Source organism: Emys orbicularis, chromosome 10 (assembly GCF_028017835.1).
Source record: "Emys orbicularis isolate rEmyOrb1 chromosome 10, rEmyOrb1.hap1, whole genome shotgun sequence".
Classification (NCBI taxonomy): Eukaryota; Metazoa; Chordata; order Testudines; family Emydidae; genus Emys; species Emys orbicularis.
This window is the reverse complement of record NC_088692.1, coordinates 12,792,310-12,813,589: the sequence shown is the minus strand read 5'-3', so window position 1 is coordinate 12,813,589 and position 21,280 is coordinate 12,792,310.

Here is a 21,280-nt window from a genome sequence, read left to right as displayed (position 1 = left end):
TTTTCATTTAAAATCAGTTAAAACAATTGTTTTGAAATGTAGTAAAATCAAAATGAAATCACTCTCTGAGATGGGGTGGAAAATCATGTAGGCCAGAGTGAATTTTTATGATCAGTTTGTAAAACCTTGTAAATACAATGATTTAAATGGGGGAAAAATGGACACAACTTTATAGCAGTGGCACAAAAATATTAACATTCCAGATGACTCTGCTTTGAAAAGTAACTGATTCCAATGACAAATTCCAGGCACCATTCATTAGAGGATTGTGCAGGTAGGACCTGTCTGAAGTTACTGGGTGTATTTGTTTTGTTTTTTTCTTCTTCTCCAAACAATGAGGAGATCATGTTTTCCTCTTCACCAAATATGCAGGATAATTATTATTGTTATTTACAATGTGCAGTCAGTGTACCCAGAATACGTAATGTAACATTCCAGAGCACCCCTCACCTTCAGCTTATTAGACACTGGGACCCATAAATATAGTAACAAGGAAGCAGCACAGAGAATTCAATTAATCTCTTAATCCAGGGTGGTCAAGGGGAGTTGTGTGCGTGAAAGGACTGCCTCATCAGGTCATTATCCGAAGCATAGGAAACACATGTTCTTGTGATGTTGTACTGAAGTACTATGGGAAAGGAAATAAACAGTTGTCTAACACAGCATGGGGTCTAAATGAAAATGAACATTACAGTAGGAGTATTTCTCCCCCATCCCTCAATGTATCTCCAGTTCCTTGTCTAACTTTTAAAGTTGCAATTTTTGCAGGGTTTTGGTCTGATTTACTAACCCACCTGCATTTATTACAATGTAACCTCCTCACTCGTTCCCATGAGCCTAGTGCTGCAAGGTACTGCGGAGGGTTGCAGAGCACCCTCACTCCCACTGACTTCAGTGGGCCTCCTGACTGCTCCAGGAGTCAATACTGCAGGATTGGGCCCCTGGTTATCACAGGTAAAAATCCACAGGTCAGGATCAAGGGCCCTCCAGTCTAAGGCAGGGACCCTGGGCTAAATCCATCCCTAGTGTATCTCCACTGAAGTTAATGGAATGGAGTTGCACCAAGGCTGAATTTGATCCCAGGTGTTTAATAATCTCTTCAAGGTCACAATCCACAGCATTTTTATACTAGGATCATCCATTCTTGGTTTTAATGGAAGGAGGTGTACGCTGGTCTGGCCTCCCTTGTTATAAAGGGAGTCCAAATCCAGTCTTTATAGTTATCCAACCCCGCTCTTCCCCGTTCCAGATTTGGACTCTATTATTATCAAGGAGACTCTAAGCCTCGTCACCCCAAGCCTCGTCACCCCAAGCTAGATCTACATTGCTATTAAGGAGACTTCAGTCCTCTTCTTTTCTACTGATGTTATAGGAATTGCAGTTTTATACTGGTTCTGAATCCCAATAAGAAAGCACTGGTAGTGAAAAACTAGGTAGGTACTTAAAAGGAATCAAGTACCATAGTGACGGGCATGTTAAATACCAGCATTGCTAGACAGGAAAGAATATTAGAGTTATTAATGTCAGACCACCAGTTAGATGGCTGGATCAGACCGTAGGGCCGAGAGCATGGTGCTGTTTGAACCACCTATAGAATTCCTATGTGCCTCCCGCCTTATTGCTGGGAACACATCAAACCTGTACTTCAAAGCAATCTAGGAGAAAATACAGTGTTACCTTCTTTCTATGATCACAGACGTGATTAGAGAATCTGGCAACTACTTTTATAGAGCTTCAGAACTTCTTGGAAAAATCTCGAGGGAGTTTCTCTCTGAGGGAACTTTATATTTCCTTGCTGATTTTTAAAAGTCTACTGTTAACACTGCAAGAGATTTTTTTAGAACCAAACTCTTGATGGATGTTGGGTTTGTAGGAGCTGTAAATGTAAATTGTTTTTCCTCTGGCCACTTGTGTTTTATTTGAAATTTACAAAACCTAATGTGTAGTTCCTGAGAGCTGGCCTAGAGAACAGCAGCACTCTCAAGTAGTTTGTCTCCTATCAAATGGCATTAATAATTTAGTCTCTAATTAAAAGTGAGGTCAAATAATGAAAAATGACTGAGCTAAATGGTTACACTGTGATGTATTAAAGTGACTGGAGATTTTTAATGGATGGGTGGAATGTTGTTGTTTATGTACAAAACGCTTTCAGTCAAAGACAGACTGTACGAGTCCCATGGAAATGCATTTAACTAAAATCTTTTACAGGTTACTAAGTCGGTGTCTTGAATAGACAATTTTTATGCACCTTTTATTTTCTTCAAATCATTCAGTTACCTGTAAAACGGCCTCTCTTAATGATGGGAGGGGGAAAGGCATGGTGTGTGTGTGGGGGGCCGTTGATGCCCTGCAGGCTTGTCTCTCAGAAAGGACTGAGAGGGTTCACACCACAGGAGAAGTATTTCTAAGGTACTTTGTTTTACATTCCTGGAAGATGCTCCCCTCACGGAGAAACCCAAACTGCTTTGTGGAGATTCCAGCCCTGTGTAATTTTAGGAAGAGTTCTGTTATTATTATTGTATATGGTGACACCTAGAGGTCCCCAACTGAAATTGGGCCCCCTTGTGCTAGGTGTTGTGCAAATGTGTCATAAGAGACAGCCCCTGTCCTGGAGAGGAAGTATTGTAATCCCCATTTTATAGATCAGGAACTGAGGTACAGAGAGATTAAGTGATTTGGCCAAGATCGCAGGAAGCCTGTGGCAGAGTCAGGGATCAAATCCAAATCTCTTGCACCCCCAGCTAGTGCCTTAGCTACAAGTCCATCCTTCCTTTCTAGTAGAGTAATATGGTACTTTTACTGACATGCCTCTCAATGGAAAGTTAGACAGAGCTGTGTTTATAGACCCAATCCTGCTTCCATCAAAGTCAATGGGAGTTTTTCCACTGACAGCAAGAATGGGTCCTCCCCTCTGCAGTCCACTTATTTGGCGGATTCTCCTTTCTGACAGTTCAGCCTAGACACCACATGATGGAAAACCATCTTCTTATAATTGCACTCATTGGAAGGTGCTCTAGAACGTATAATATTATTGATTTGGGATGTCCTGGTGGATGACTCGACTGTCCCATTTAAGTGGGCTGCGGTGGTGAAGGTACCACCCTGCACAAGGATTCCTATGTCTGGAATTATATGACTACACAGATTCCGTATCAAGGCCAAGATTATTATTATTGATTTGTGTTGTGGAAGTGGAGAGGAGCCCATGTCCTAACCCTGTACCCCATTGTGCTAGGTGCATGTACAAATAGATCGTCTCTGTCCCAAAGAACTAAAAATTGAAGAAAAAAGGCCTGAAGAAAAGCCTGAAAAGATGGGAACATTTTGTTTAAAGTACTGAATAAAAATATAAAGCTACAAATAAAATTCACTACATTTCATCTTTACTTTTTTAGTTGGCATTTTTGATATTAACAAGACAGGAAGTTGGATTTTACACCTTATTTATTTACCACCACTTAACTCCTTGGCACTGGCCCAATATGCCTCCATTAAGTGGAAGTTTTGCTAAAATTGTCCCAATTAAGCAGCGGCATTGCCACTTGCTGCTGGGTTAAATTGGTTTCCTGGGATATGTGCTAAGGAAGTATCCATCTTGGTTAAGTGCAGCCTTGGGAAGTGCTTCCCAGTTAATGGATGTATAAGTATATTAGCCAAAAGTTTAAAAAAAAAAAAATCAGGTAGAATATTTCCTCCAGGGCTCAGTGCAACACCCACCCACAACACCCGATGTCAGCGGGAGTGTGCCTTCGTCTTCCTTGGGGGTTGATCAGGTCCTTATTGAGTGATTGTGCCCAGCTTTATCTATTGGTTTTGGGAATCAGTCTAGTTGAGAAGAATGGTGCATGTTTAGGATACGAGCCTGGGACTTGCGAGACCTGGGTTCAAGGCTCTGCTCTACCACACACTTCATCTCTGACCTTGGGCAAGTCACTTAGGCCCAGATCCTCAAAGGCGTTTGAGGCCCCTAATTTCCATTGAAATCAATCTGGGCCTCTCCCCCTCTGTGCCTCAGTTCCCCATCTGTAAAATGGGTATAACAGCACTTCCCAATCTCCTGGGTGTTGAGGCTCAATACATTACAGACTGTGAGGTGCTCAGATACTGCTATGGTGGGGTCCATATAAGTCAGACCGTCTGAAGGAATAACTCAGTTTTGTGTCAGTGATTTTCAATCTTTTCAAGCAGCAGTAACAGTTTGACCAGATGGAGATCTGGCTTACCCAGCTTGCTCCCACTGACTCCCATTCGGTTATGAACACTTTAACCTGCACTGGACGTTGGTTTGTGGCAAGCAGGGACCCAGCGCAGAGGCTCATCATTCGGGGATGATGAGCCTCCTTGATCTAGAGATCTGGTATGATAGGACTGCAATGGGGGAGGCGCAGTTCTGCTGTGTTAGGTGGCTGGAAGGTTGCAGGTAGCCCATGTAGGGAACCTCATGAGCAACTCCGAGAACAGGTCTGGCTGTGTTTGGGGAGACTTCCTGGATGTAATCCCAGAGGTATAGTTAGGGGTGGTGAATTTGCCTCTACTCCGATGCCCTGACTGAAACCAGCTTGGGGAGAAGAACGGCACTTGTTCTGCTGTGCTCAGGGCCCTCTGTATATGAAGGAGGGGTGTGTGTGTGTGTGTGTATGTATGTGTGGGGGGGTGTTTCAGGGGTTGCAGATTCTAGACACAAACCAGGGCCTGGTGGCGAGAGAGAATGCAGTCTCACCCCCTGGGCCAATCCTATTTACTTTGGCTCCAAGCCTCCAATCCTGCAGTTGGATCTGTGTAAGTGGACAACTGTGCTGGTACAGAGCCTCTCTGGGTCTGCCTACAGGAAGCCAGCAGGATTAGGGTCTACAATAGAGAGGGGGAATCTTAGAGGGCCTGTCTCCAAACCCTGGAGCCAATGTTTCAGGGAGAGAGAAATCACATATGAATCTCTTCCCTTTTTTTTTTTTTTTCTTCAAGATTCTCCTGTCTTCTTTTTAAACAACTTCTACTTTAGTTTAAACCAACCATGTCCATGGGCATGTGTTAATATTCACCCAATGTCTAGGGGACATATCTTGATATGGATTTTTTTTAAGGAAACAATGTTCTCATTCCATATTTCTTCTATGGTACAGAATTACCAATCAGCCGTTTTGGAATAGTTTTAAATAAAATTATGAAGACTGTGATTATGACAGATGCCAAATAAGTTAAACAGAATCAATTCCTCAATGCTGCCTGGTGGTTTACATTTTAGTATCTAAGCAGATTTGCACAAACCTTTTGCAGTAGATTAAAGACAGATATTTTGTTTGTTACAATCAAATCTATGATTTTGGTTTTATAAATTTTTAAAATATTAATTATAGTTTGAAAAGTACACTGAGGTGAATGCATTGACCAATTTCCTGCTTAGATAGCAACTATTTGGTGTTTGGTGTTAGATTAGCAATGAGCAGGTTGGGAATTTTAATCCACCTTGTTAAGTTATTAAATTTTCTTTATTTACACACAGATCTTACTTTCATTAACATTGTAACAGGTGCTCATTAACAATTTATTATTTGTAAGGCAGAAACAAAAAGAAATATCGCTACAAAGTTTTCTCTTCTGTGTATCTTAATTACACTAGACAACCATACAATATCACTCAAACTCGGGTCCACTCAGAATATCAACGATCCTTGAATATGTCATTGAATATAGTTTCACCCACTGCTTATATAAATAATGCTTTTTCCCTTTAAAAAGGGGTTATTTTCATATTAAAAAAAATCTACTTAAAAAGTATTTGGATTCATGAATTTATGGACCCATTATTCCATTCCACTTATTCACATCTTAAGTGAAGACTAATAGAATTTTAATATGATCTGTAATCACACTAAAAACTGTAGTTCAAAATTCCTGAGTATCACTTCAGTGCTATTGAATAGCCCTGGATCTAATTAGCATAATCATTTGCAGAGCCCTTGGAGTCCTATTTTCACAACCTTTTTATATTCAGAAAACAGGGATTTTTACCGGTTCTTTTCATTTTTTGGCATAAGTGAAGGACACAGTACAATTTTCTACTTCTTCTCACTCCCAGCCCCCTCCCCTTTCCATTTCCCCATAACCCTTGTGAATAACCATTGCTACCAGCATTAGACTCCTGGGGGCTTACAGTGAGGCAGGGGAGGGAAAAGCATAGGCTGTAATGGTTACAAAGTCTTGGAGGCAGCAGGAGGCATTCATGGCTTTGTAAGAACGTTACCTCATTCCAAAAGAAAAAGTCAATATTTAAAAAAATTACAGGCCTTTTAACCGCTGTGCTCTTTAGGAATAAGGGTCAAGTTCCCAACTGCTCTTTCAACATGGCTTCCTCTTCTCCATCTTTGTAATGCAATGAATTGATCTGCTCTTCTCTTGAGCTAAGGGCTCAATCTCACATGGTGCCTTGATCCACCAAAGCACTTAAGTACCCACTTAGCTCCACCGATGTCAGTGCTCAGCATCCGGCAGGATGGAACCCTGCTGGCAAATGGAAGAGTGCTGCAGGACTTTCAGCACCAAAACACATTTGCAAGGATCCACAGCATGTAAAAAGCTAAGGAGCATGCCCAAACTGGCTGCGTAGCTCTCAGTGTGCGTCAGGAACGCCTGCAAATTCAACTGCTTCATTTGGTCTTTCTTCTTCCTCCTCCAATTTCAACTTAAATTATCATCCAGATATAGCAGAACAATTACGACAACAGCTTTTTTCCATTAGGCCACGTTAGCCTTCTAAAGAGACCAGTCCTGTGAGGTGCGGAGCATCCTCAGTTCCCATAGGACGATGGCATTTGACATCTTCCAGGATCAGTCCCAGTGCTACCTGGCATGATGCAAGATCTGCCTGTATGTTGTGCTGAAAATGACCATTTTATTCCCCACTGGAGTGTGCTTTTGGTCAATTTAGGAGAGAAGAGACTATAAAGCCTTTAGAAATATTTAAACACACCCAGGGTACAAGAGAGTTTAACCATTTCTAGGCTCAACTGCTCATGTTGTTCTTAACCCAAACATTACAGGATATCTAGAATGTCTCATTCCTTGTTAGCTGAGGACCTGGAGCAAATGTCTCACTGGAGATGTATCAAAGTCTGTGAGAGTGATGGAAAAGAACCACCTGAGCCGTTTTTGAATGAGGTTAGCTGCAAAGACTGTAATTTGCTCTCCAAAGTAGCTGTTTGCAGAGTTGCCTGGATAAGTATTTACTACCCACTCTCAGATTCTGCTCTCACTGAGCTCAACAGAGGTTGTGCAACTGACTTCAATAAAAGCAGGATTGGGCCCCAGGTTTTTTGGGCTAACAAGTATGTAAAAATGTGTTGGTTTTGTATATCGCTGTCAGTGCCCTGAATCACGTTAGTCACATTGGAATACAAGTTACTTCATGTCAGACATGACACGAGATGAGAGACTACAGTGAGTAATTGTTGTTCATACCAGACGGCTGCAATACACTGGTAATCACAATGTAAGAAACAACCTATACCTTCAAAACCGACAAGGCAGGAGTGGGTCAGGTTCTTTACAAGAAACACACTTTCCCTCAGTCTTACTCAGATGGGCCTGAATCATAGAGTAGAAAATCTGCATCTGAATTTGAATTGTCAGAAAGTGATGGGAATTGCGTAAGTCTAGAGTTTTGGTTTGTGCCATTATCCAGCCAGGACAGCTGGGAAGACTGGTTCCAGATTTTGAAAGACTTTCCCATCAAAGTCTGGGGAAAAGGAGAAAGAGGGATTTAGATCCATGATTTTGATCTAGAGCGAAATAGCTATTTTGACTACAACTCAGCTTCAGAATTGGCATAGGGCAGGAACACGGAGAAGAGATCCATAAAGTAAATATTTATAATCAATGTACGTGAGTTATGTTCCCAGTTCTTATGGAAAGTCCAGCAGAAGGTGTGTGTGTGTGTGTGTGTTTGCTTTAGCTAACCAAAGCTAACCTCTCCCTGGTGTTATTCTTTATGGCAAAGGGGGCTTTGCATCACTTTCTTATCTACAGCTTTTATTTTGTATCTTACACCTCTTCTGTTTGTTTACACGGAACTCAGTACAAAAATACCAGCCTGGATCCAAATGAATCAAAAAGGACCAGATCTTCAGCTGATATAAATCAATGAAGCTCCACTGAAGTCAAATGTTGAAGCCCAAAATCTTCACACACAACTAGCCCCACAGAATAACTTTGATTTCCCACTTTGCACCCCACCCATACCCCTCAACCCACTCCCTTCTCTTTCCCATCCCATGAACCAGGGGAAATAAGTGAGACTCCTACAATGTCCTAAATGTCTACATTGTCTCACTCCAGTCCTGAATCTGCACCACTGAGCTCAATGGGAGGTTTTGTTATTGGCTTAAATGGGAGTAGGAGCATGGCCCATGTTACCACTCCATTTCATCCACCTCCTTGATTAATCTAACAGAACCATGCCAGGGAAGGCATCTTCTTCAGAGCCAGCATGAGAGTCCCAAAGGTTGTGGCTAGCTCTGGGCCCGTGTCTGGGCTTGCAACTGGATTCATGGCTGTTTACCATACATGCACTACTCCTCCTGGGTTTCCAATGGGGTTCAACTGAATCTGGAGATCTCAGAGTCTTTAATTGTTGTGCCTGATCACAAACTCTCTTCATGAAGTTTGTCTGAAAGATCAAGAGGTGGGAAAACCCCACCTGATCAATCTAGTGCCACCAGGTCACCCTGTGAATTTTCTTGTACAATCTCTAATGGGATCAAACTCCTTTGCTTTCTCCTTTTAAAAATATTTTCAGTGTGGCCATGGATTTGGCTTTTAACATTCATCTTATCACTGATACTTGGTCTGTCCTTGTTACTGAGAGCTAGCATCTATTTTTCAGCATATCTCTGGACAGTCCGTTTATTCTGAGCTGCAAAGACTCAGAAGTGACTCTTCCCCTTTAATTTGCAAACTTCCATGGATGGAACATCAAAGGGACTGATGAATCTAGTGCTATCTCCCAAGGCTGATTCCCACAGCTGTATTTTCCTAAATTAAAAGGGATTTATTTATCTTTGTTTTCAGAAATCCAGGCCACAAAGGGCTCAGAATGCAGGATCTCAGATCACAGTTAATTTCATTGCTGTATCTATTGAGCCTGATGTTGAGGGCAGTAGATGTTGCTGGCTTTAGCCTGGGCTGAAAGACTTTCCCAGGCCTGTGTTAATATGGCCGTTGTTCTAGCAAACTGGTGTGAGAATGATGAAGTGGGCTGGGGATGTGTGACGGAAGATCCACTTTGAAAACACTCCTAAAAACCATGTAACCTTAAGCTGTAATCTATAAGCCAGCTTCTGCTTGCCATGATCACTCGAGCTGTCCCACTGGCTTCAGCAGGAGTGAAAGGCCAATAGGAGCTAGCCCCTTTACAGCAATGCCTCACCAAATCACCTTGCTTTGACTCAGCAAGGACGGAGCAAACACTGAATAAGGCCCTTAGGACTTGGTCCATCTTTAGTCCTCCTTGTGGAGAGATGGTGATGTAGGTAGCCCTGTGCAAGGGCTGGTGTGTTAGCTGCCCCAGGAGGCATAGGAATTCAGACACTACTACAGCACAGGTCCTTCCCTGGTTCCTCCTTGCTTGGGGGAAATAGGACAGTAATGTGTCGCTGGCCTAAACCTGCCACACATCACAACAGCCCCTACACTGGGTCTTCTGTGCTTCCCAGTGACAGGTGTGTGTAGCCAAATCTCCACTGACTTCTCACCCCGCCCTGTCCACCTTCTCTGGAGGGGACGGGGAGTAAGAGGGCACACAGCGCCTGCTTTACACCTACGCACCTGAACCCAAAGAGTTCTTGCTGCTCTGTATACCTTTGCGTGGGCACAGAGTCTACATCACCGCTGCACCTGGTGACAATAATGCCGGCGAATGCATTTTGTTTTAATTTGATGTGGAATGTCACTGTATAGAAATGATTGTAAAACGGAGACGAGCAGAATACATCCTCTGAGAACCGCATCTATTCTTTTCCTCCTATCCATCTTGTAACAGGTTTTAAATTGCATCGTTCTGCCAATTCCTTTGCACACAAAAGATGTCCCTTGATTACATTATTTTTAAAAAGTAATTTTCCCCTCCCACCCCCAAAAGTTTTCATCGTCTGGGTTTTATATTTTCTCAGAGACTTAAATAACCCAGCCTCTTTCACCCACTGAAATAGACGGGGACGTTATTTTATCCTGTTTGCACTTTAAACTACAATAAGATAAATGTGAGTAATTATATATGTGTACCAGAGTACGAACATGTGGTCTAGCATATGTGATACTAACCTAAGCAGACATCGAAATGTGCTTCTCCAGATAGCAAACATTATACACACACACATTTATTAAGCTCAACAACAGTGTCTCCCATTCTTTTAGCTACTTTTAAACATCTGGTAAACTGTCAAACTATGTTAAATATTTTAACAAACACGTTCAATATTTTTACTTGTTTCTGTGACGGTAGTAAAAATTCAAGATGTAATAGCTTACTGCTTTTTCAGAATGCTTTGGGAAATATAGAACATTTTGTCTGACTATAAGTTTCAAGCCAACTTTTCCCTTTAAAGAACAGGCAATGGAAAGTTTAAACTCAACATATGGGAATAAGCTATGCACATTATATACCACTCCTTGCTTACTGTACCTGTCTGACGTCAAACCCTGTATGATTTGTAATGTGAAAAGCAAGATGAACTATGTACTGGTAGATTTACAGTAGGTTAACACCATGGATTAGATCATGGAAAGAAGGTAAGCATTTATTTATAGCTCCACAGCTTCTATGATTTATTTTGCTTGGCTCCTAAATTTTCCCTTGATCTTCCAAACACAGGGATCCTCACATGAGTAAAGTTACTCTCATGCATGTTTGCAGCATCAGAATGCTTCCAGGAGGTCCAGGGTCTTAGAATATTGACAATCTGTATCAATAAAAGTCAGACAAGATTTGCAAAGTGTCCATTCTTTTGATATTTAACTGTGATAAAGAAGATCCATAATGAAACGGAGTCAGAGCAGGAGCTTGCTTATTTTTAATCTCTACAAAAAGGTGTGCATTATAAAATGTAAGCAGTGAGTAATGACAGGTGAATAAAAAGAAAGACAGTGAAATATCTAGTGAAGTGTCAGATTGATAAATAAATGAACTAAGAGGCGAATAAAAGGCTCTTATGAAATATATGAAATCTGATCTGATACGGATCATGTTGTAGGAAGTTCACTCTTCCTTTGCTGAGACAGGAGTCAAGGACAAATGGTTTGATATTACGAGCTGTCCAGGGTAGTGAAATAAATACACCTCCGAGCCTGCACTGTCCTCCTCTAGCCCCCTCTTTCAGGATGCTAAGCAACTTGGAAGGTAACACAATGCAATTTATTTTGTAGAAATTGCCTATGCAGACTTATCATAAACAGATGCAGAGTGCATTCTGGTCTTGTAATAAAAAACAAACCACACTTCAGATAGCATCCACACAGGAGGGCAGAGGGGAAGTAGGATACAAAACGCTGGGGTCCTATTTGAGTATATTGGGGAATTATGTGGCTGCTTATTAGAGAGAGCAGGAGACATAGGCCATGGAAAATGATGGATCTTGAGAAGAATTTAAGTATCACTGAGGAGTCTGTTGGGTTCAGAGAGCAACGGAAGCTGGTCCGGCTGATGTGGTTATTGTATGAAAAGGGTATGTGCTATCCCTTGAGGTGAGGTGGTAGGGACATGATGACGGGAGTTATATGCTTGAACACCAGCAGGGCAAACTTATTGTTGCCTCCTTAAATGGCCAGGGATTCAGTTACGTTGTTAGAGGGTGACGTTTTCCCTAGGTGCCAATGGGAAGATGGGCCACTGCAGTTTAGAATGGACTGAAGGTTGAATGCAGAGGTCCTGGTCACACTGTTATGGAGAAAATATTAGCTTGGGTAATGCTGAGCTGAAGAATGTAGTGACAGAGCCTGGAGTGTCGGTCTCCCATCTGTAAATGATTATAATACTGCCCCCTAGCGCACCATGTGGGTGGTGTTAGGATGAATCCATTAATGCCTGTGAGATGCTCAGACACTACAGTGATGGAGGGCATCCAAGTTCCTAGAGAAACAGGAGTAAACGTTGGTGAGAAGGAGTGAGAGAGCTGAATGGGTTGAGTGGGTGAAACCTGCATAGAAATAATACCCTAGGGTGAGCCCCCAGCCACCTATTGAAGGGGGATGCACTAGAGAAAAGAGACACGAGGGCAGACTCTTGGAGGAAGTGTCTAGTAGCAGAGTTTACTGCCACATCACATGAGGAGAACGGCTAGGATATTTTTTGCTTGTGTGCTTTTTGATGTCGAGAAGCATTTTTTCCCCCCAGTATAGAGAATAATGAATTTGTGGGATATTGTCCAGGCAAAGCTGTTGGCACAAACATTTTGGATGGATTGTTCATTGATTAGCAACAGCATTCTCAGCAGTGAGGGGAACGCCTTCTGAATAGACCCGACTGGCAGGAGTTGTAGGCAAGGCAGACCAAACTTTTAACTTCCAAACCTAGTCCCCAAAGAGGATTTTTCCATATCACACCAGATCCCCAGCTGGTGTAAACGGGTAACTCCATTGACTTTATTGGAGCTGCACCGAGTTCCACCAGTGGAGGATCTGGCCCATCATTGGTTATGAGGAAAGCTTGTGGGGAACACTTGCTGTGTGATGATAGTGGACTTTTTCTATTGGACATTTGTGACTCTAGCCTTTCCATTCTTCTCTGCTCTGAGCCATGGATTTGAGGAAGTGCTATCAGAGCACAGGAAGAAAGAGAAGAAATTGGAGGAGGAAGGTTCCGGATTCTTTGCTTTGTCAGACTATACTTACTGAAAGGCATCAGGGTAGCTGCATTTTCTATTAAGAGCTCTTTTGTATGTCAAACTCTCATCATTAGGATGTGAGGCTTGACTGTTATTCTTTAAGCCTTAAATCAACTATGGCAGTTCAGATGTAATGGGAAAACTTATCTCAGAAATTAAGTCATTGTCACAGTTTGTACTTAAAACAGCAACCGGTTTGTAGCAAGACCCCGCCCCCACCAATAATTCTATTAATCGTGAAACTTATTTTAAGGTTTCAAAATATTATTTATCTGCCTGTATTTATCTTCTCTGCTTAAGATTGCAAGGGTGTTACTCGAAAGCTGATTAGGAACATTATTTCACTGATACCAGTCTTATTTTCAATGACACCCGGCGTGGTTTACTGCAGAAGTCGCAAAGTTTGAGGTGCTTGCTTCCATACAGTTCTACAGCCCAGGAGATGGAGCCGTGCTTTTTCTGATCCCTATGGCGTATGCTCTGTGTGCGCCTGGGCGGCTTTTAAGCTGTTGCTCCAATGTGTATAAAAGGTAGTTTCACTATTCAGCTTTAAGAATGTTAAAGGTTTTTACAGAGTGACCTAAACTGGTAAAAAGTTTGTGGCCTTTCTGAAGTAATAGCCAGTTCCTAAGAAAATTCTGCTCCAGCATGTTCAGCTAGCACGCAAAACATGACTCTCATATTCACCCAACATGTCTGACAAGCTTGGTTTAACCACCAGTGTTAAATAAAACCAGGGGAAAGACCTTGAGAGGTCCTTAAGCATTAGCTATCTGATGGCTACTTTGGATTTCACAAAATTGCCAAGTCCACTTAAGATCATTGACAGCATTTGAGTGTGATGCTTTTTGGATAAACTAGGGAACACGATTCTGTGGTGTATATGCAACCTAGGGATTTCCAGAACAATGTACTTTTAATTTCAGTGTCCCAAAATCCAGCAGTGGCATGCACTGGCTATCAGCAGGCATTCCAGTGCCTTCATTGCTCTGTGTGCTAGGACCTGGAGTGTTGGCTTTTGTTTCCGTAATAGATCTGAGTACTTGTGTTACTGCAGTTCTGGGACAGGAAAATCTTCAATAACCTGTGGGATCTCAAGTTTCAGTGTCCTGGCACTGACCCCCTAAAGAAAACTAGTGGCACTGGGGCCTAATGGTATCCCATGTTGGTCTTGTCCTCATAGCAGTTATTGAGGATAGAGGTTTGAAATGCATGCTGTTTCAGGGATTATTTTATTAAACTGGACATACTGTGATACAGCTAATTGTTTAGAAAAGCTGCAGAATACAAAACTTAAGCAAGCTCCCAGCTGGAATTGATCCTGAGAAGTTCCTTAAGGCTTGCAAGAAATTTCTCTTTTGCTTAATACACATCTTTCTTCTGAACCTGAATGAAATCCACAAAGTTCACTCTTTCCCACAGTGATCCTGAATATGTTCCTGAAATGGGTCAAGGATGACTTAAAGATGGAAAGCCACCACAGAGAAAAATGACCTTAAGCTTTATGGATCCTACTCTTACAGTTGTGTATCGTTAAAGGGCATGCTGGCACCTGCTCTGGTAGATTAAACATGGTGTTAGTACCAATCTGATGATAAATACCTTCTTAGCAAGGAATTGCTATTGTTCATGGGGAAAATATTTTCATCTGACCATGGCAAAAGCCTGTCCCCAGATCAACATAGTTCTATCCACACACTGTCAGCAGACAGAGATGTCCAAGGTTATTCACCATATTTGCAATAAAAGAGCATGGAACACCTCTGCTGAGATATTTTAAATTCCCAGCAAGTAACAGTGTATCCATTGCAAAATGCCGATGATTACTAACCTGAGAACACCATACTAAACTTCAGATCTGATGCATCAATGTACTAAAAGGCATCAGTAACTAGAGTAACTAGAGGTCTGAGTGTCATGTCTACTGAGTGTGGGACAGCTGAAAGTTGAACCTACTGCAGTTCTGGTTCACTGGGTCACTCCTCAGAGTACCTTTGGGGTGACAACCGCTCTCAAGGAAGAGGATCACTGAATTCACTCAAAATTGATTGAGTGTTGTTATGATGGTGCTGAAAAATGACTGCAGAATTGTCTTCTGTTTTGACTTCAGGAAGCTCAGTGCTGTGTCCAGGTATGACTAATATCCCATGCTACAGATGGAGAGATTGGAGAAAGGGAGATGCACCATGAGCCTGGAATTTGATAAAGGTCACAGGCAGGTGCATTGGTCATCTGACTCCATTGTGGACTGTATTTCTTTATGATGAGACCTTTGAGTTTGCATAGAAACCTTCCTACTTGCCAGAGACTCATGGACATTATCTTAAAAGGCTATAATGGGCCTATCATGGCATACTTAGATGATGTTAAGTAGATCATATGTATCAGCCACAGATCATACTGACCAAGCTTTCTTTTGAATCCTAAGAAATGTACGTTGGCTTGGCAGAAAGTCAAGTATCTGGAGTATATCCTGAGAAATGCCGTAATTAAGTCATCAGTTGAGAAAATCCAGGGGATATGCATGAATGGGTCCATTCCAAAGAAAATAATATCAGGTCAGGCCGTTCTTGAGGAACAAAGCCTGGCATACGCCATGTGGTCACATGGGAGAGTAACCTGACCAACTCCAGTCAAGTGCATATGACACAAAAATGACTCCATCTTCTGGATCTTCAGGAACATCACACAAAGAATCAGACCTGAGAAACTTGGACTTTGAGAAGAAGTGACTGGTAGTTTGTGCCACCTGAAAGCTATTTCCAAAGGAGATTGTGTATGCCAACAGGACAAAAGAATATCTGTCTACCTTAACTAGGTTAATCCTCTAGCCTAGAGGCTGACCATTGTCTTCTCCAGTATCTATAACCTAGGAAAGAAAAGCCTGCTACTAGTGCCAGCATCTGCTAAGGTTTGAGATGCATCTTATCAAAAGAAGCATATACCTGTGGTTATTTGCCTCTGTTTTTACATGGCAAGTTTGGTGAAGAGTTGGGTAGCAGAGCCATGTGTGACATAAGGGAACATACATGAGAGACCTCTTACTGGCCTGAGTTTATTTCCAGGCAGAGGCATTTTGGAGCTAGCATCCTTTGGTTGTTCCCATAATTTCAAAACATTGGTTCCTTATTTCACTTTTATTTTTGCCAATAAAAGTACCTTTAGCTTAAGGCTGTCCTCTTGGTTTGGAAAAAGGAGAATCCAGTGGAGGATGCTTACTCCTAAGGGTCGGTCTGTTTTGTCTTCTCTTTCTTTAGAACCGTTTTACTCATAAAAATATCTATTTTCTTTCTTAATAGTGTCTTGCCTTTTTTTCAGCTTTTCCTGTCAAAAGGACATGTTTAGAAACCTGGTTATTTTTAAAATCTATTGCCTGATTCTCCACTTAGATCAATGTAAAGCAGGAACATTTCCACTGAAGTCCATGGAGTAACATCAGTGTAAAATAGGTGTGACTTCAAATTCCCTTGAAGTGAATGGGAGTGTTTCCATTAACTTCAATCGGCTTTGGATCAAGCCCATAAGGTTTAAGAGGTCCAGCCACTTTTTTTTGGTTGCAATGTAATTTTTGACAGGGAGAGTGATTAACCACTGGAAAAATTTACCAAAGCTCATGGTTGTGGTGGATTGGATGTTTTTCTAAAGACCTGGGGACATTCTTAGGCCTGTGTTTATACAGGAGGTCAGCCTAGATGATCACAATGGTCCCTTCTGGCCTTGGCATCTCTGATGTGTCTCCAGAGGTTCTCATGAAGTGACCCAGGAGGAGTGTTCACCACCTTTTGAGTGACACCAAGAGAACCTTGGACATGCAAAAAGTCTACAAACATTCCAAGTGGTCTATAACAATGAAGAGGTGAACAAGTGACACCAGCTAAGGGAAAAATAAGGCTTGTCAGGAAGCGGAGAAGAACCAGATGCCTGGAACTGTTTATGGCGTGGGGGTAGAGACAGGATTTCAACATCTTGAAAAATGCTCGGACTAGAAAACCTGAGGTCTTCAAGGCATCTCTGTAAATTAACAGCTTGAATGAGAAACCAGATAGCTAAATGCAAGCTCTCTGGGAGCCAAGAAGGAAAGGGGCTTTGAACAAGACAAATCTTTTAAATGATTCCTGCCCTTCTAGCTCCAGAACAATTGCAGGACATTGGGGATAAGAGGGGAAAGATCAAACTCTTCCTCGTTGAGTGTAGCAGAATAGAACTTTCAGAGTAGAACTTCTCGGGGGATATATTTAGCCCAGTTATGCACAATACTCCAGATATATTTTGGAAGATAGAAGCAGATGGGGCTGGCTTCATTCAGCAGCTAGCTTAAGTGGACCTGCTCTGCTGCTGCAGAATTTACACTGAGTTATTCAGTCCCCGTGCAAGTTCTTAATATCTGGTTTGGGGTGAGTCAACAATCTGGCTTGGTCAGAGCACAGTTAGGAACAAGAAGAGAGGAGTCTCTCTACCTGAGCCAGGAGAATGTCATAGCTGGCTGTTTAGTCCAACAAAATCACCCAAGGCAACTGGTCCAGCTGGAGACCAACAAGCTGATCCTGCACAAGATCACATTAGAGATGGAGGCCACCACTCTTAAGGAACATGGATGCTGTGTCTTCTAAACGTTGTAAGTATCAATCTTTGTTTAATCCTCAAAAGCCTGTTTACACTGCAGAAGGGTCTGTGTTCCAAAACTGATTTTAAACATGGCATTTAAAATTGGTAACAGGACCTGGCGTACATGGGTCTGTAATGAGAAATGAGTTTCGAACTTTGCATCCAATTGGGAAGTTTGGGTTTTTGTTTGTTTGTTTGTTTTCAAACAAACAAACTCGGAAGTGCTGTCTGTGTGAAGCTAAGAATTCTGGCAATAATCCAACCAGAAAGAAAACCATAGCCAGGCCACTCCTATGCTGTCATGTAAGGAAACTGACTGGAAAAGAAAGTGCTCTTTATTTAATGCAAACCAGGACAGAGCTTCATGATACCTCTTCAAGGACCTGATCGAAAGCCCATTGAACCCAATGGAAAGATTCCTATTGACTTCAGTGGGCTTTGAATCCGGTTCCTAGATAAGGAAACATCTGATTCTCAAGTTAATGAGTATTGTGTAGCCGAGGAAAGCTTCTAATTAACTAGTGTAGCTCTTCAGATTTTGTTTACATGTTGGCAATCCGCAGTAAAGGGGGTCTGGCTGAGAAATGGGAATCTGCTAATATGAAATAGACAGCAGTTGCGGACACTGGTTTAATACGTCAGTTATTGAACCAAACCTTCTGATAATTGAGGGGAACAGAGGTTCCAAAAGTGAGCAAGCTTATTAGTCTCAATTAGAAACTATGCCTGTTTAAAAATTTGCCCCAGTCCAAGAATGGGGCAAACTGGACTTGGTGCTATATTCCCCAGCTGCAAGATAGCAATAACTCCCTCTAATTTTCAATTAAAGAAGATGACTTGAGGAAGACTTCACTTTTGATGAGAAGTCAGTAGGAGTTACTCAGATCTTGTTGCAGAAGAATAGGGTTAATAGGATTTAAGCGTGAGGGTTGGGAGACCGAGAACTCATCATGAGTTAAGAATCATCATCAGAGTTAAGAATTGTGGTCCATATCATGCTATTGGTTTCGGAGCAAAGCCCTCCATTGATTTCACTGGGGCGTTCTGCTTAAAAATCAATGGCATGAAATGGCCCTGTGTATTTACTTATTCCAATTTTGCTATTGATTATTAATAACTTGAATTGTGCTTTATAAATACTAACAAGGCAAAATGCCAGTGGAGAAGTTCTGCAAATTTAGATCGGGGAAATTCCCAGGAATGCTCATGTGACCCCGGTAAATAAATATTTTGCATGTAACTGATCTGCAATGAGCAATTGTCCTGTCCTTCAGGTGATCTGACACCATCGTTTCTATTACACATGTGGGTAGTTTTCTGGGAAATGGGAACTAGTGGAGTTTTGTCCTGAAGGTCTAGAGTTCAAGTTTAAGTTGCTAAATGTTTCTGACCAGCAACAGATTGTAATGAAGAGAATAAGAATAATGTGTGAACCAATGACTGTAGTAGATTCTGGCAAAGAGCAGATGGCATTGAAGGTAAGTTCTAGGGAAAATGCGGCACATTTCAAAGAGGAACCACAAATGGTTTTTTTTTTTTTTCTTTTAAACACCTTTTTGAATCATTGTTTTTCCTCCAAATCCATCAAAGATATAGAATCTATGTGTTGGAGAAGTCACCTCATTTACTACCACTAGCAAAGAGGTAGAAGACTCTCTAGGCCATTAATTAAATAAGTTAGGGAAAACTGAGATTGTAAGCTCTTTGGTCTGGGGTTATATTTTTTGGTCTGTGTTTGTACAGTGCCTAGCACGCTGGGGTCCCAGTCTACGACTGGGGCTTCCAGGCACTACAGCAATATAAATAAATAAATAAGTAGCTGGTGCCTTGTCCTCACCCAGCATTCTACTTAAGAGAAAGGTTGGGTTGGCAGTGCCATGCTCCTTGTGGGCGACTGACAACCAAATGAAGATGCTTTAAAGGATTTGTAACAGGGCTGGCTGCCACCCCAGTGTCCCCTGTTGGCCAAGGGTGCCTCTGCAGTGCCCAGCCCCTGTTTTCTCCTTTTTCAGGGCTCCTTAAACAAAACGGCAGGGTAGTCTTGTTCATCCACGCAGAGCCCTTCTTGGGCTCAGGTTTCTTTATTAACATAAAGTTCCAAAAACAAACCTTCCACCCAGCCTTAAACTGGGCACAGCCCTTCCTCCCCCGGGGTACCAGCCCTTCCTGCTGTCTGAGCAGCCAATGCCCTTCTTCAGGAGACCTCTCTCTGCAGTTTCCCTTCCGGCTCTGCCCTTGGTGACCTCCCTCTGATCTGTTATAGCCCAGATGCAGGCTCAGCTGGGAGCACATGCTTTGGCACAGGGGAGCTGGACTTATTTCAGTCACGGGGGGCCAGCCACCCTGTGAGAGGATCCTTCTCCTTTTCCCTGGAGAGATGATTCATTGGCTGCTATGCAATAGTCAGTTTGGTAATAGCATGTCGAAGTGGGCCCAAAAATCCCGGGGAGGACTCACTCTACAGCGGGGTGGTGACTGTAGCAAGGTAAAGTAACACCCTTTACTCTCCCGAGATAACGTCATGCCCTTTGTGTCTGAAGATTGTGCAACGTTCCTGCTCTCTTCAACTGGGGAGGGCGCTGCGTGGAGTCCCTCTTTCAGCCAAGCCTTTGAACAGGAACGGATACATTTATAAATGGCGTGTGATAAGCTCTAAAATGCCACTTTGAAATTGAACCCAGAGAAGTGTGAACTGTTTCAAACAGAAGTGATTTACCTTGGTCACTCGATAAGTGAGGGAGGAATTTCCAAAGATAAGAAGGAAATGGAAGCAATACAGAGCTGGCTGACTCCCCAAATGCTCTGATTTGTAAGAGGGCTTCTAGGCCTCTATTGCCTAGAGGGGTTGTTTCTGCCTTTGCCAATGCAGTCACCCTATTGTACAGGTTAGTGGGGAGAAGTGTTTCATTGGGCACAACAGTATGAGTTGGGGGAGGTGATACTGGTGTCCAAAGCTTCCTGACCACTCAGCAGTTGTGACATGTTTTTCTCCGTCTGGTATTGATTCCATCCTTCTGTGTTCCAGGTCAGCATTACATTGCATGGTACATGCTTGTTGCACTAGAAAGCAGGTGCTAAGTACTCTGTATCCAAACTGTCACAAGCATGCAGAAAGCAGCTTCCTGGTGAACTGGAGAAAAGTTTCCACTATCCTGCAGCTCAGGTTATCACTAACACACCGTGTATAAAACTGTCACTGCATTTAGAACTAGTATTTTAATCTATTGCAGATGTCAACCTACTGGAAAAGGTCTCATCAAAACATTGCACGTCAGTTGTCACTTCGCTGGAAACACACGAAACCCTATTATTTGGTGCGTAGTTTACAGGCGTCCATTGCATTAGAAAGCTGCTAGTCAGAGCAGTGTGTACAAAGATGTCACTGGCTTCCACTGAACTATACACGTGCTATTATTGCATTGGAGAGGGAGGTGGTTAGTACAATGTATCGGAGCTGCCCTGCTGGTTGATGTGGGATCACCTCTATTGACCTCATCAGGACATACATATTTATGAAGGGATGGAAAATTTGCTGAATCTCTAGGAACTACTGAGGTCTGGTTAATCTCTTTAATATACCAGTTCTCTCACAACTATAACCGAACAAGCGTCACTGTAGGCTTAGAACAGGTATCAGTGGTAGATTCTCCTCAATGGCATTACACCAGTGTTACTGAGAACAGCATTTGGCCCCGGTACGTAAAAACTGATACGCAGGTTGACACTCCCCTTAAATCTGATACATTAGCAGATCTTCTAGGCTACTACTAGTGCTCAAAGATCCTACAGAGATATAGCAAATC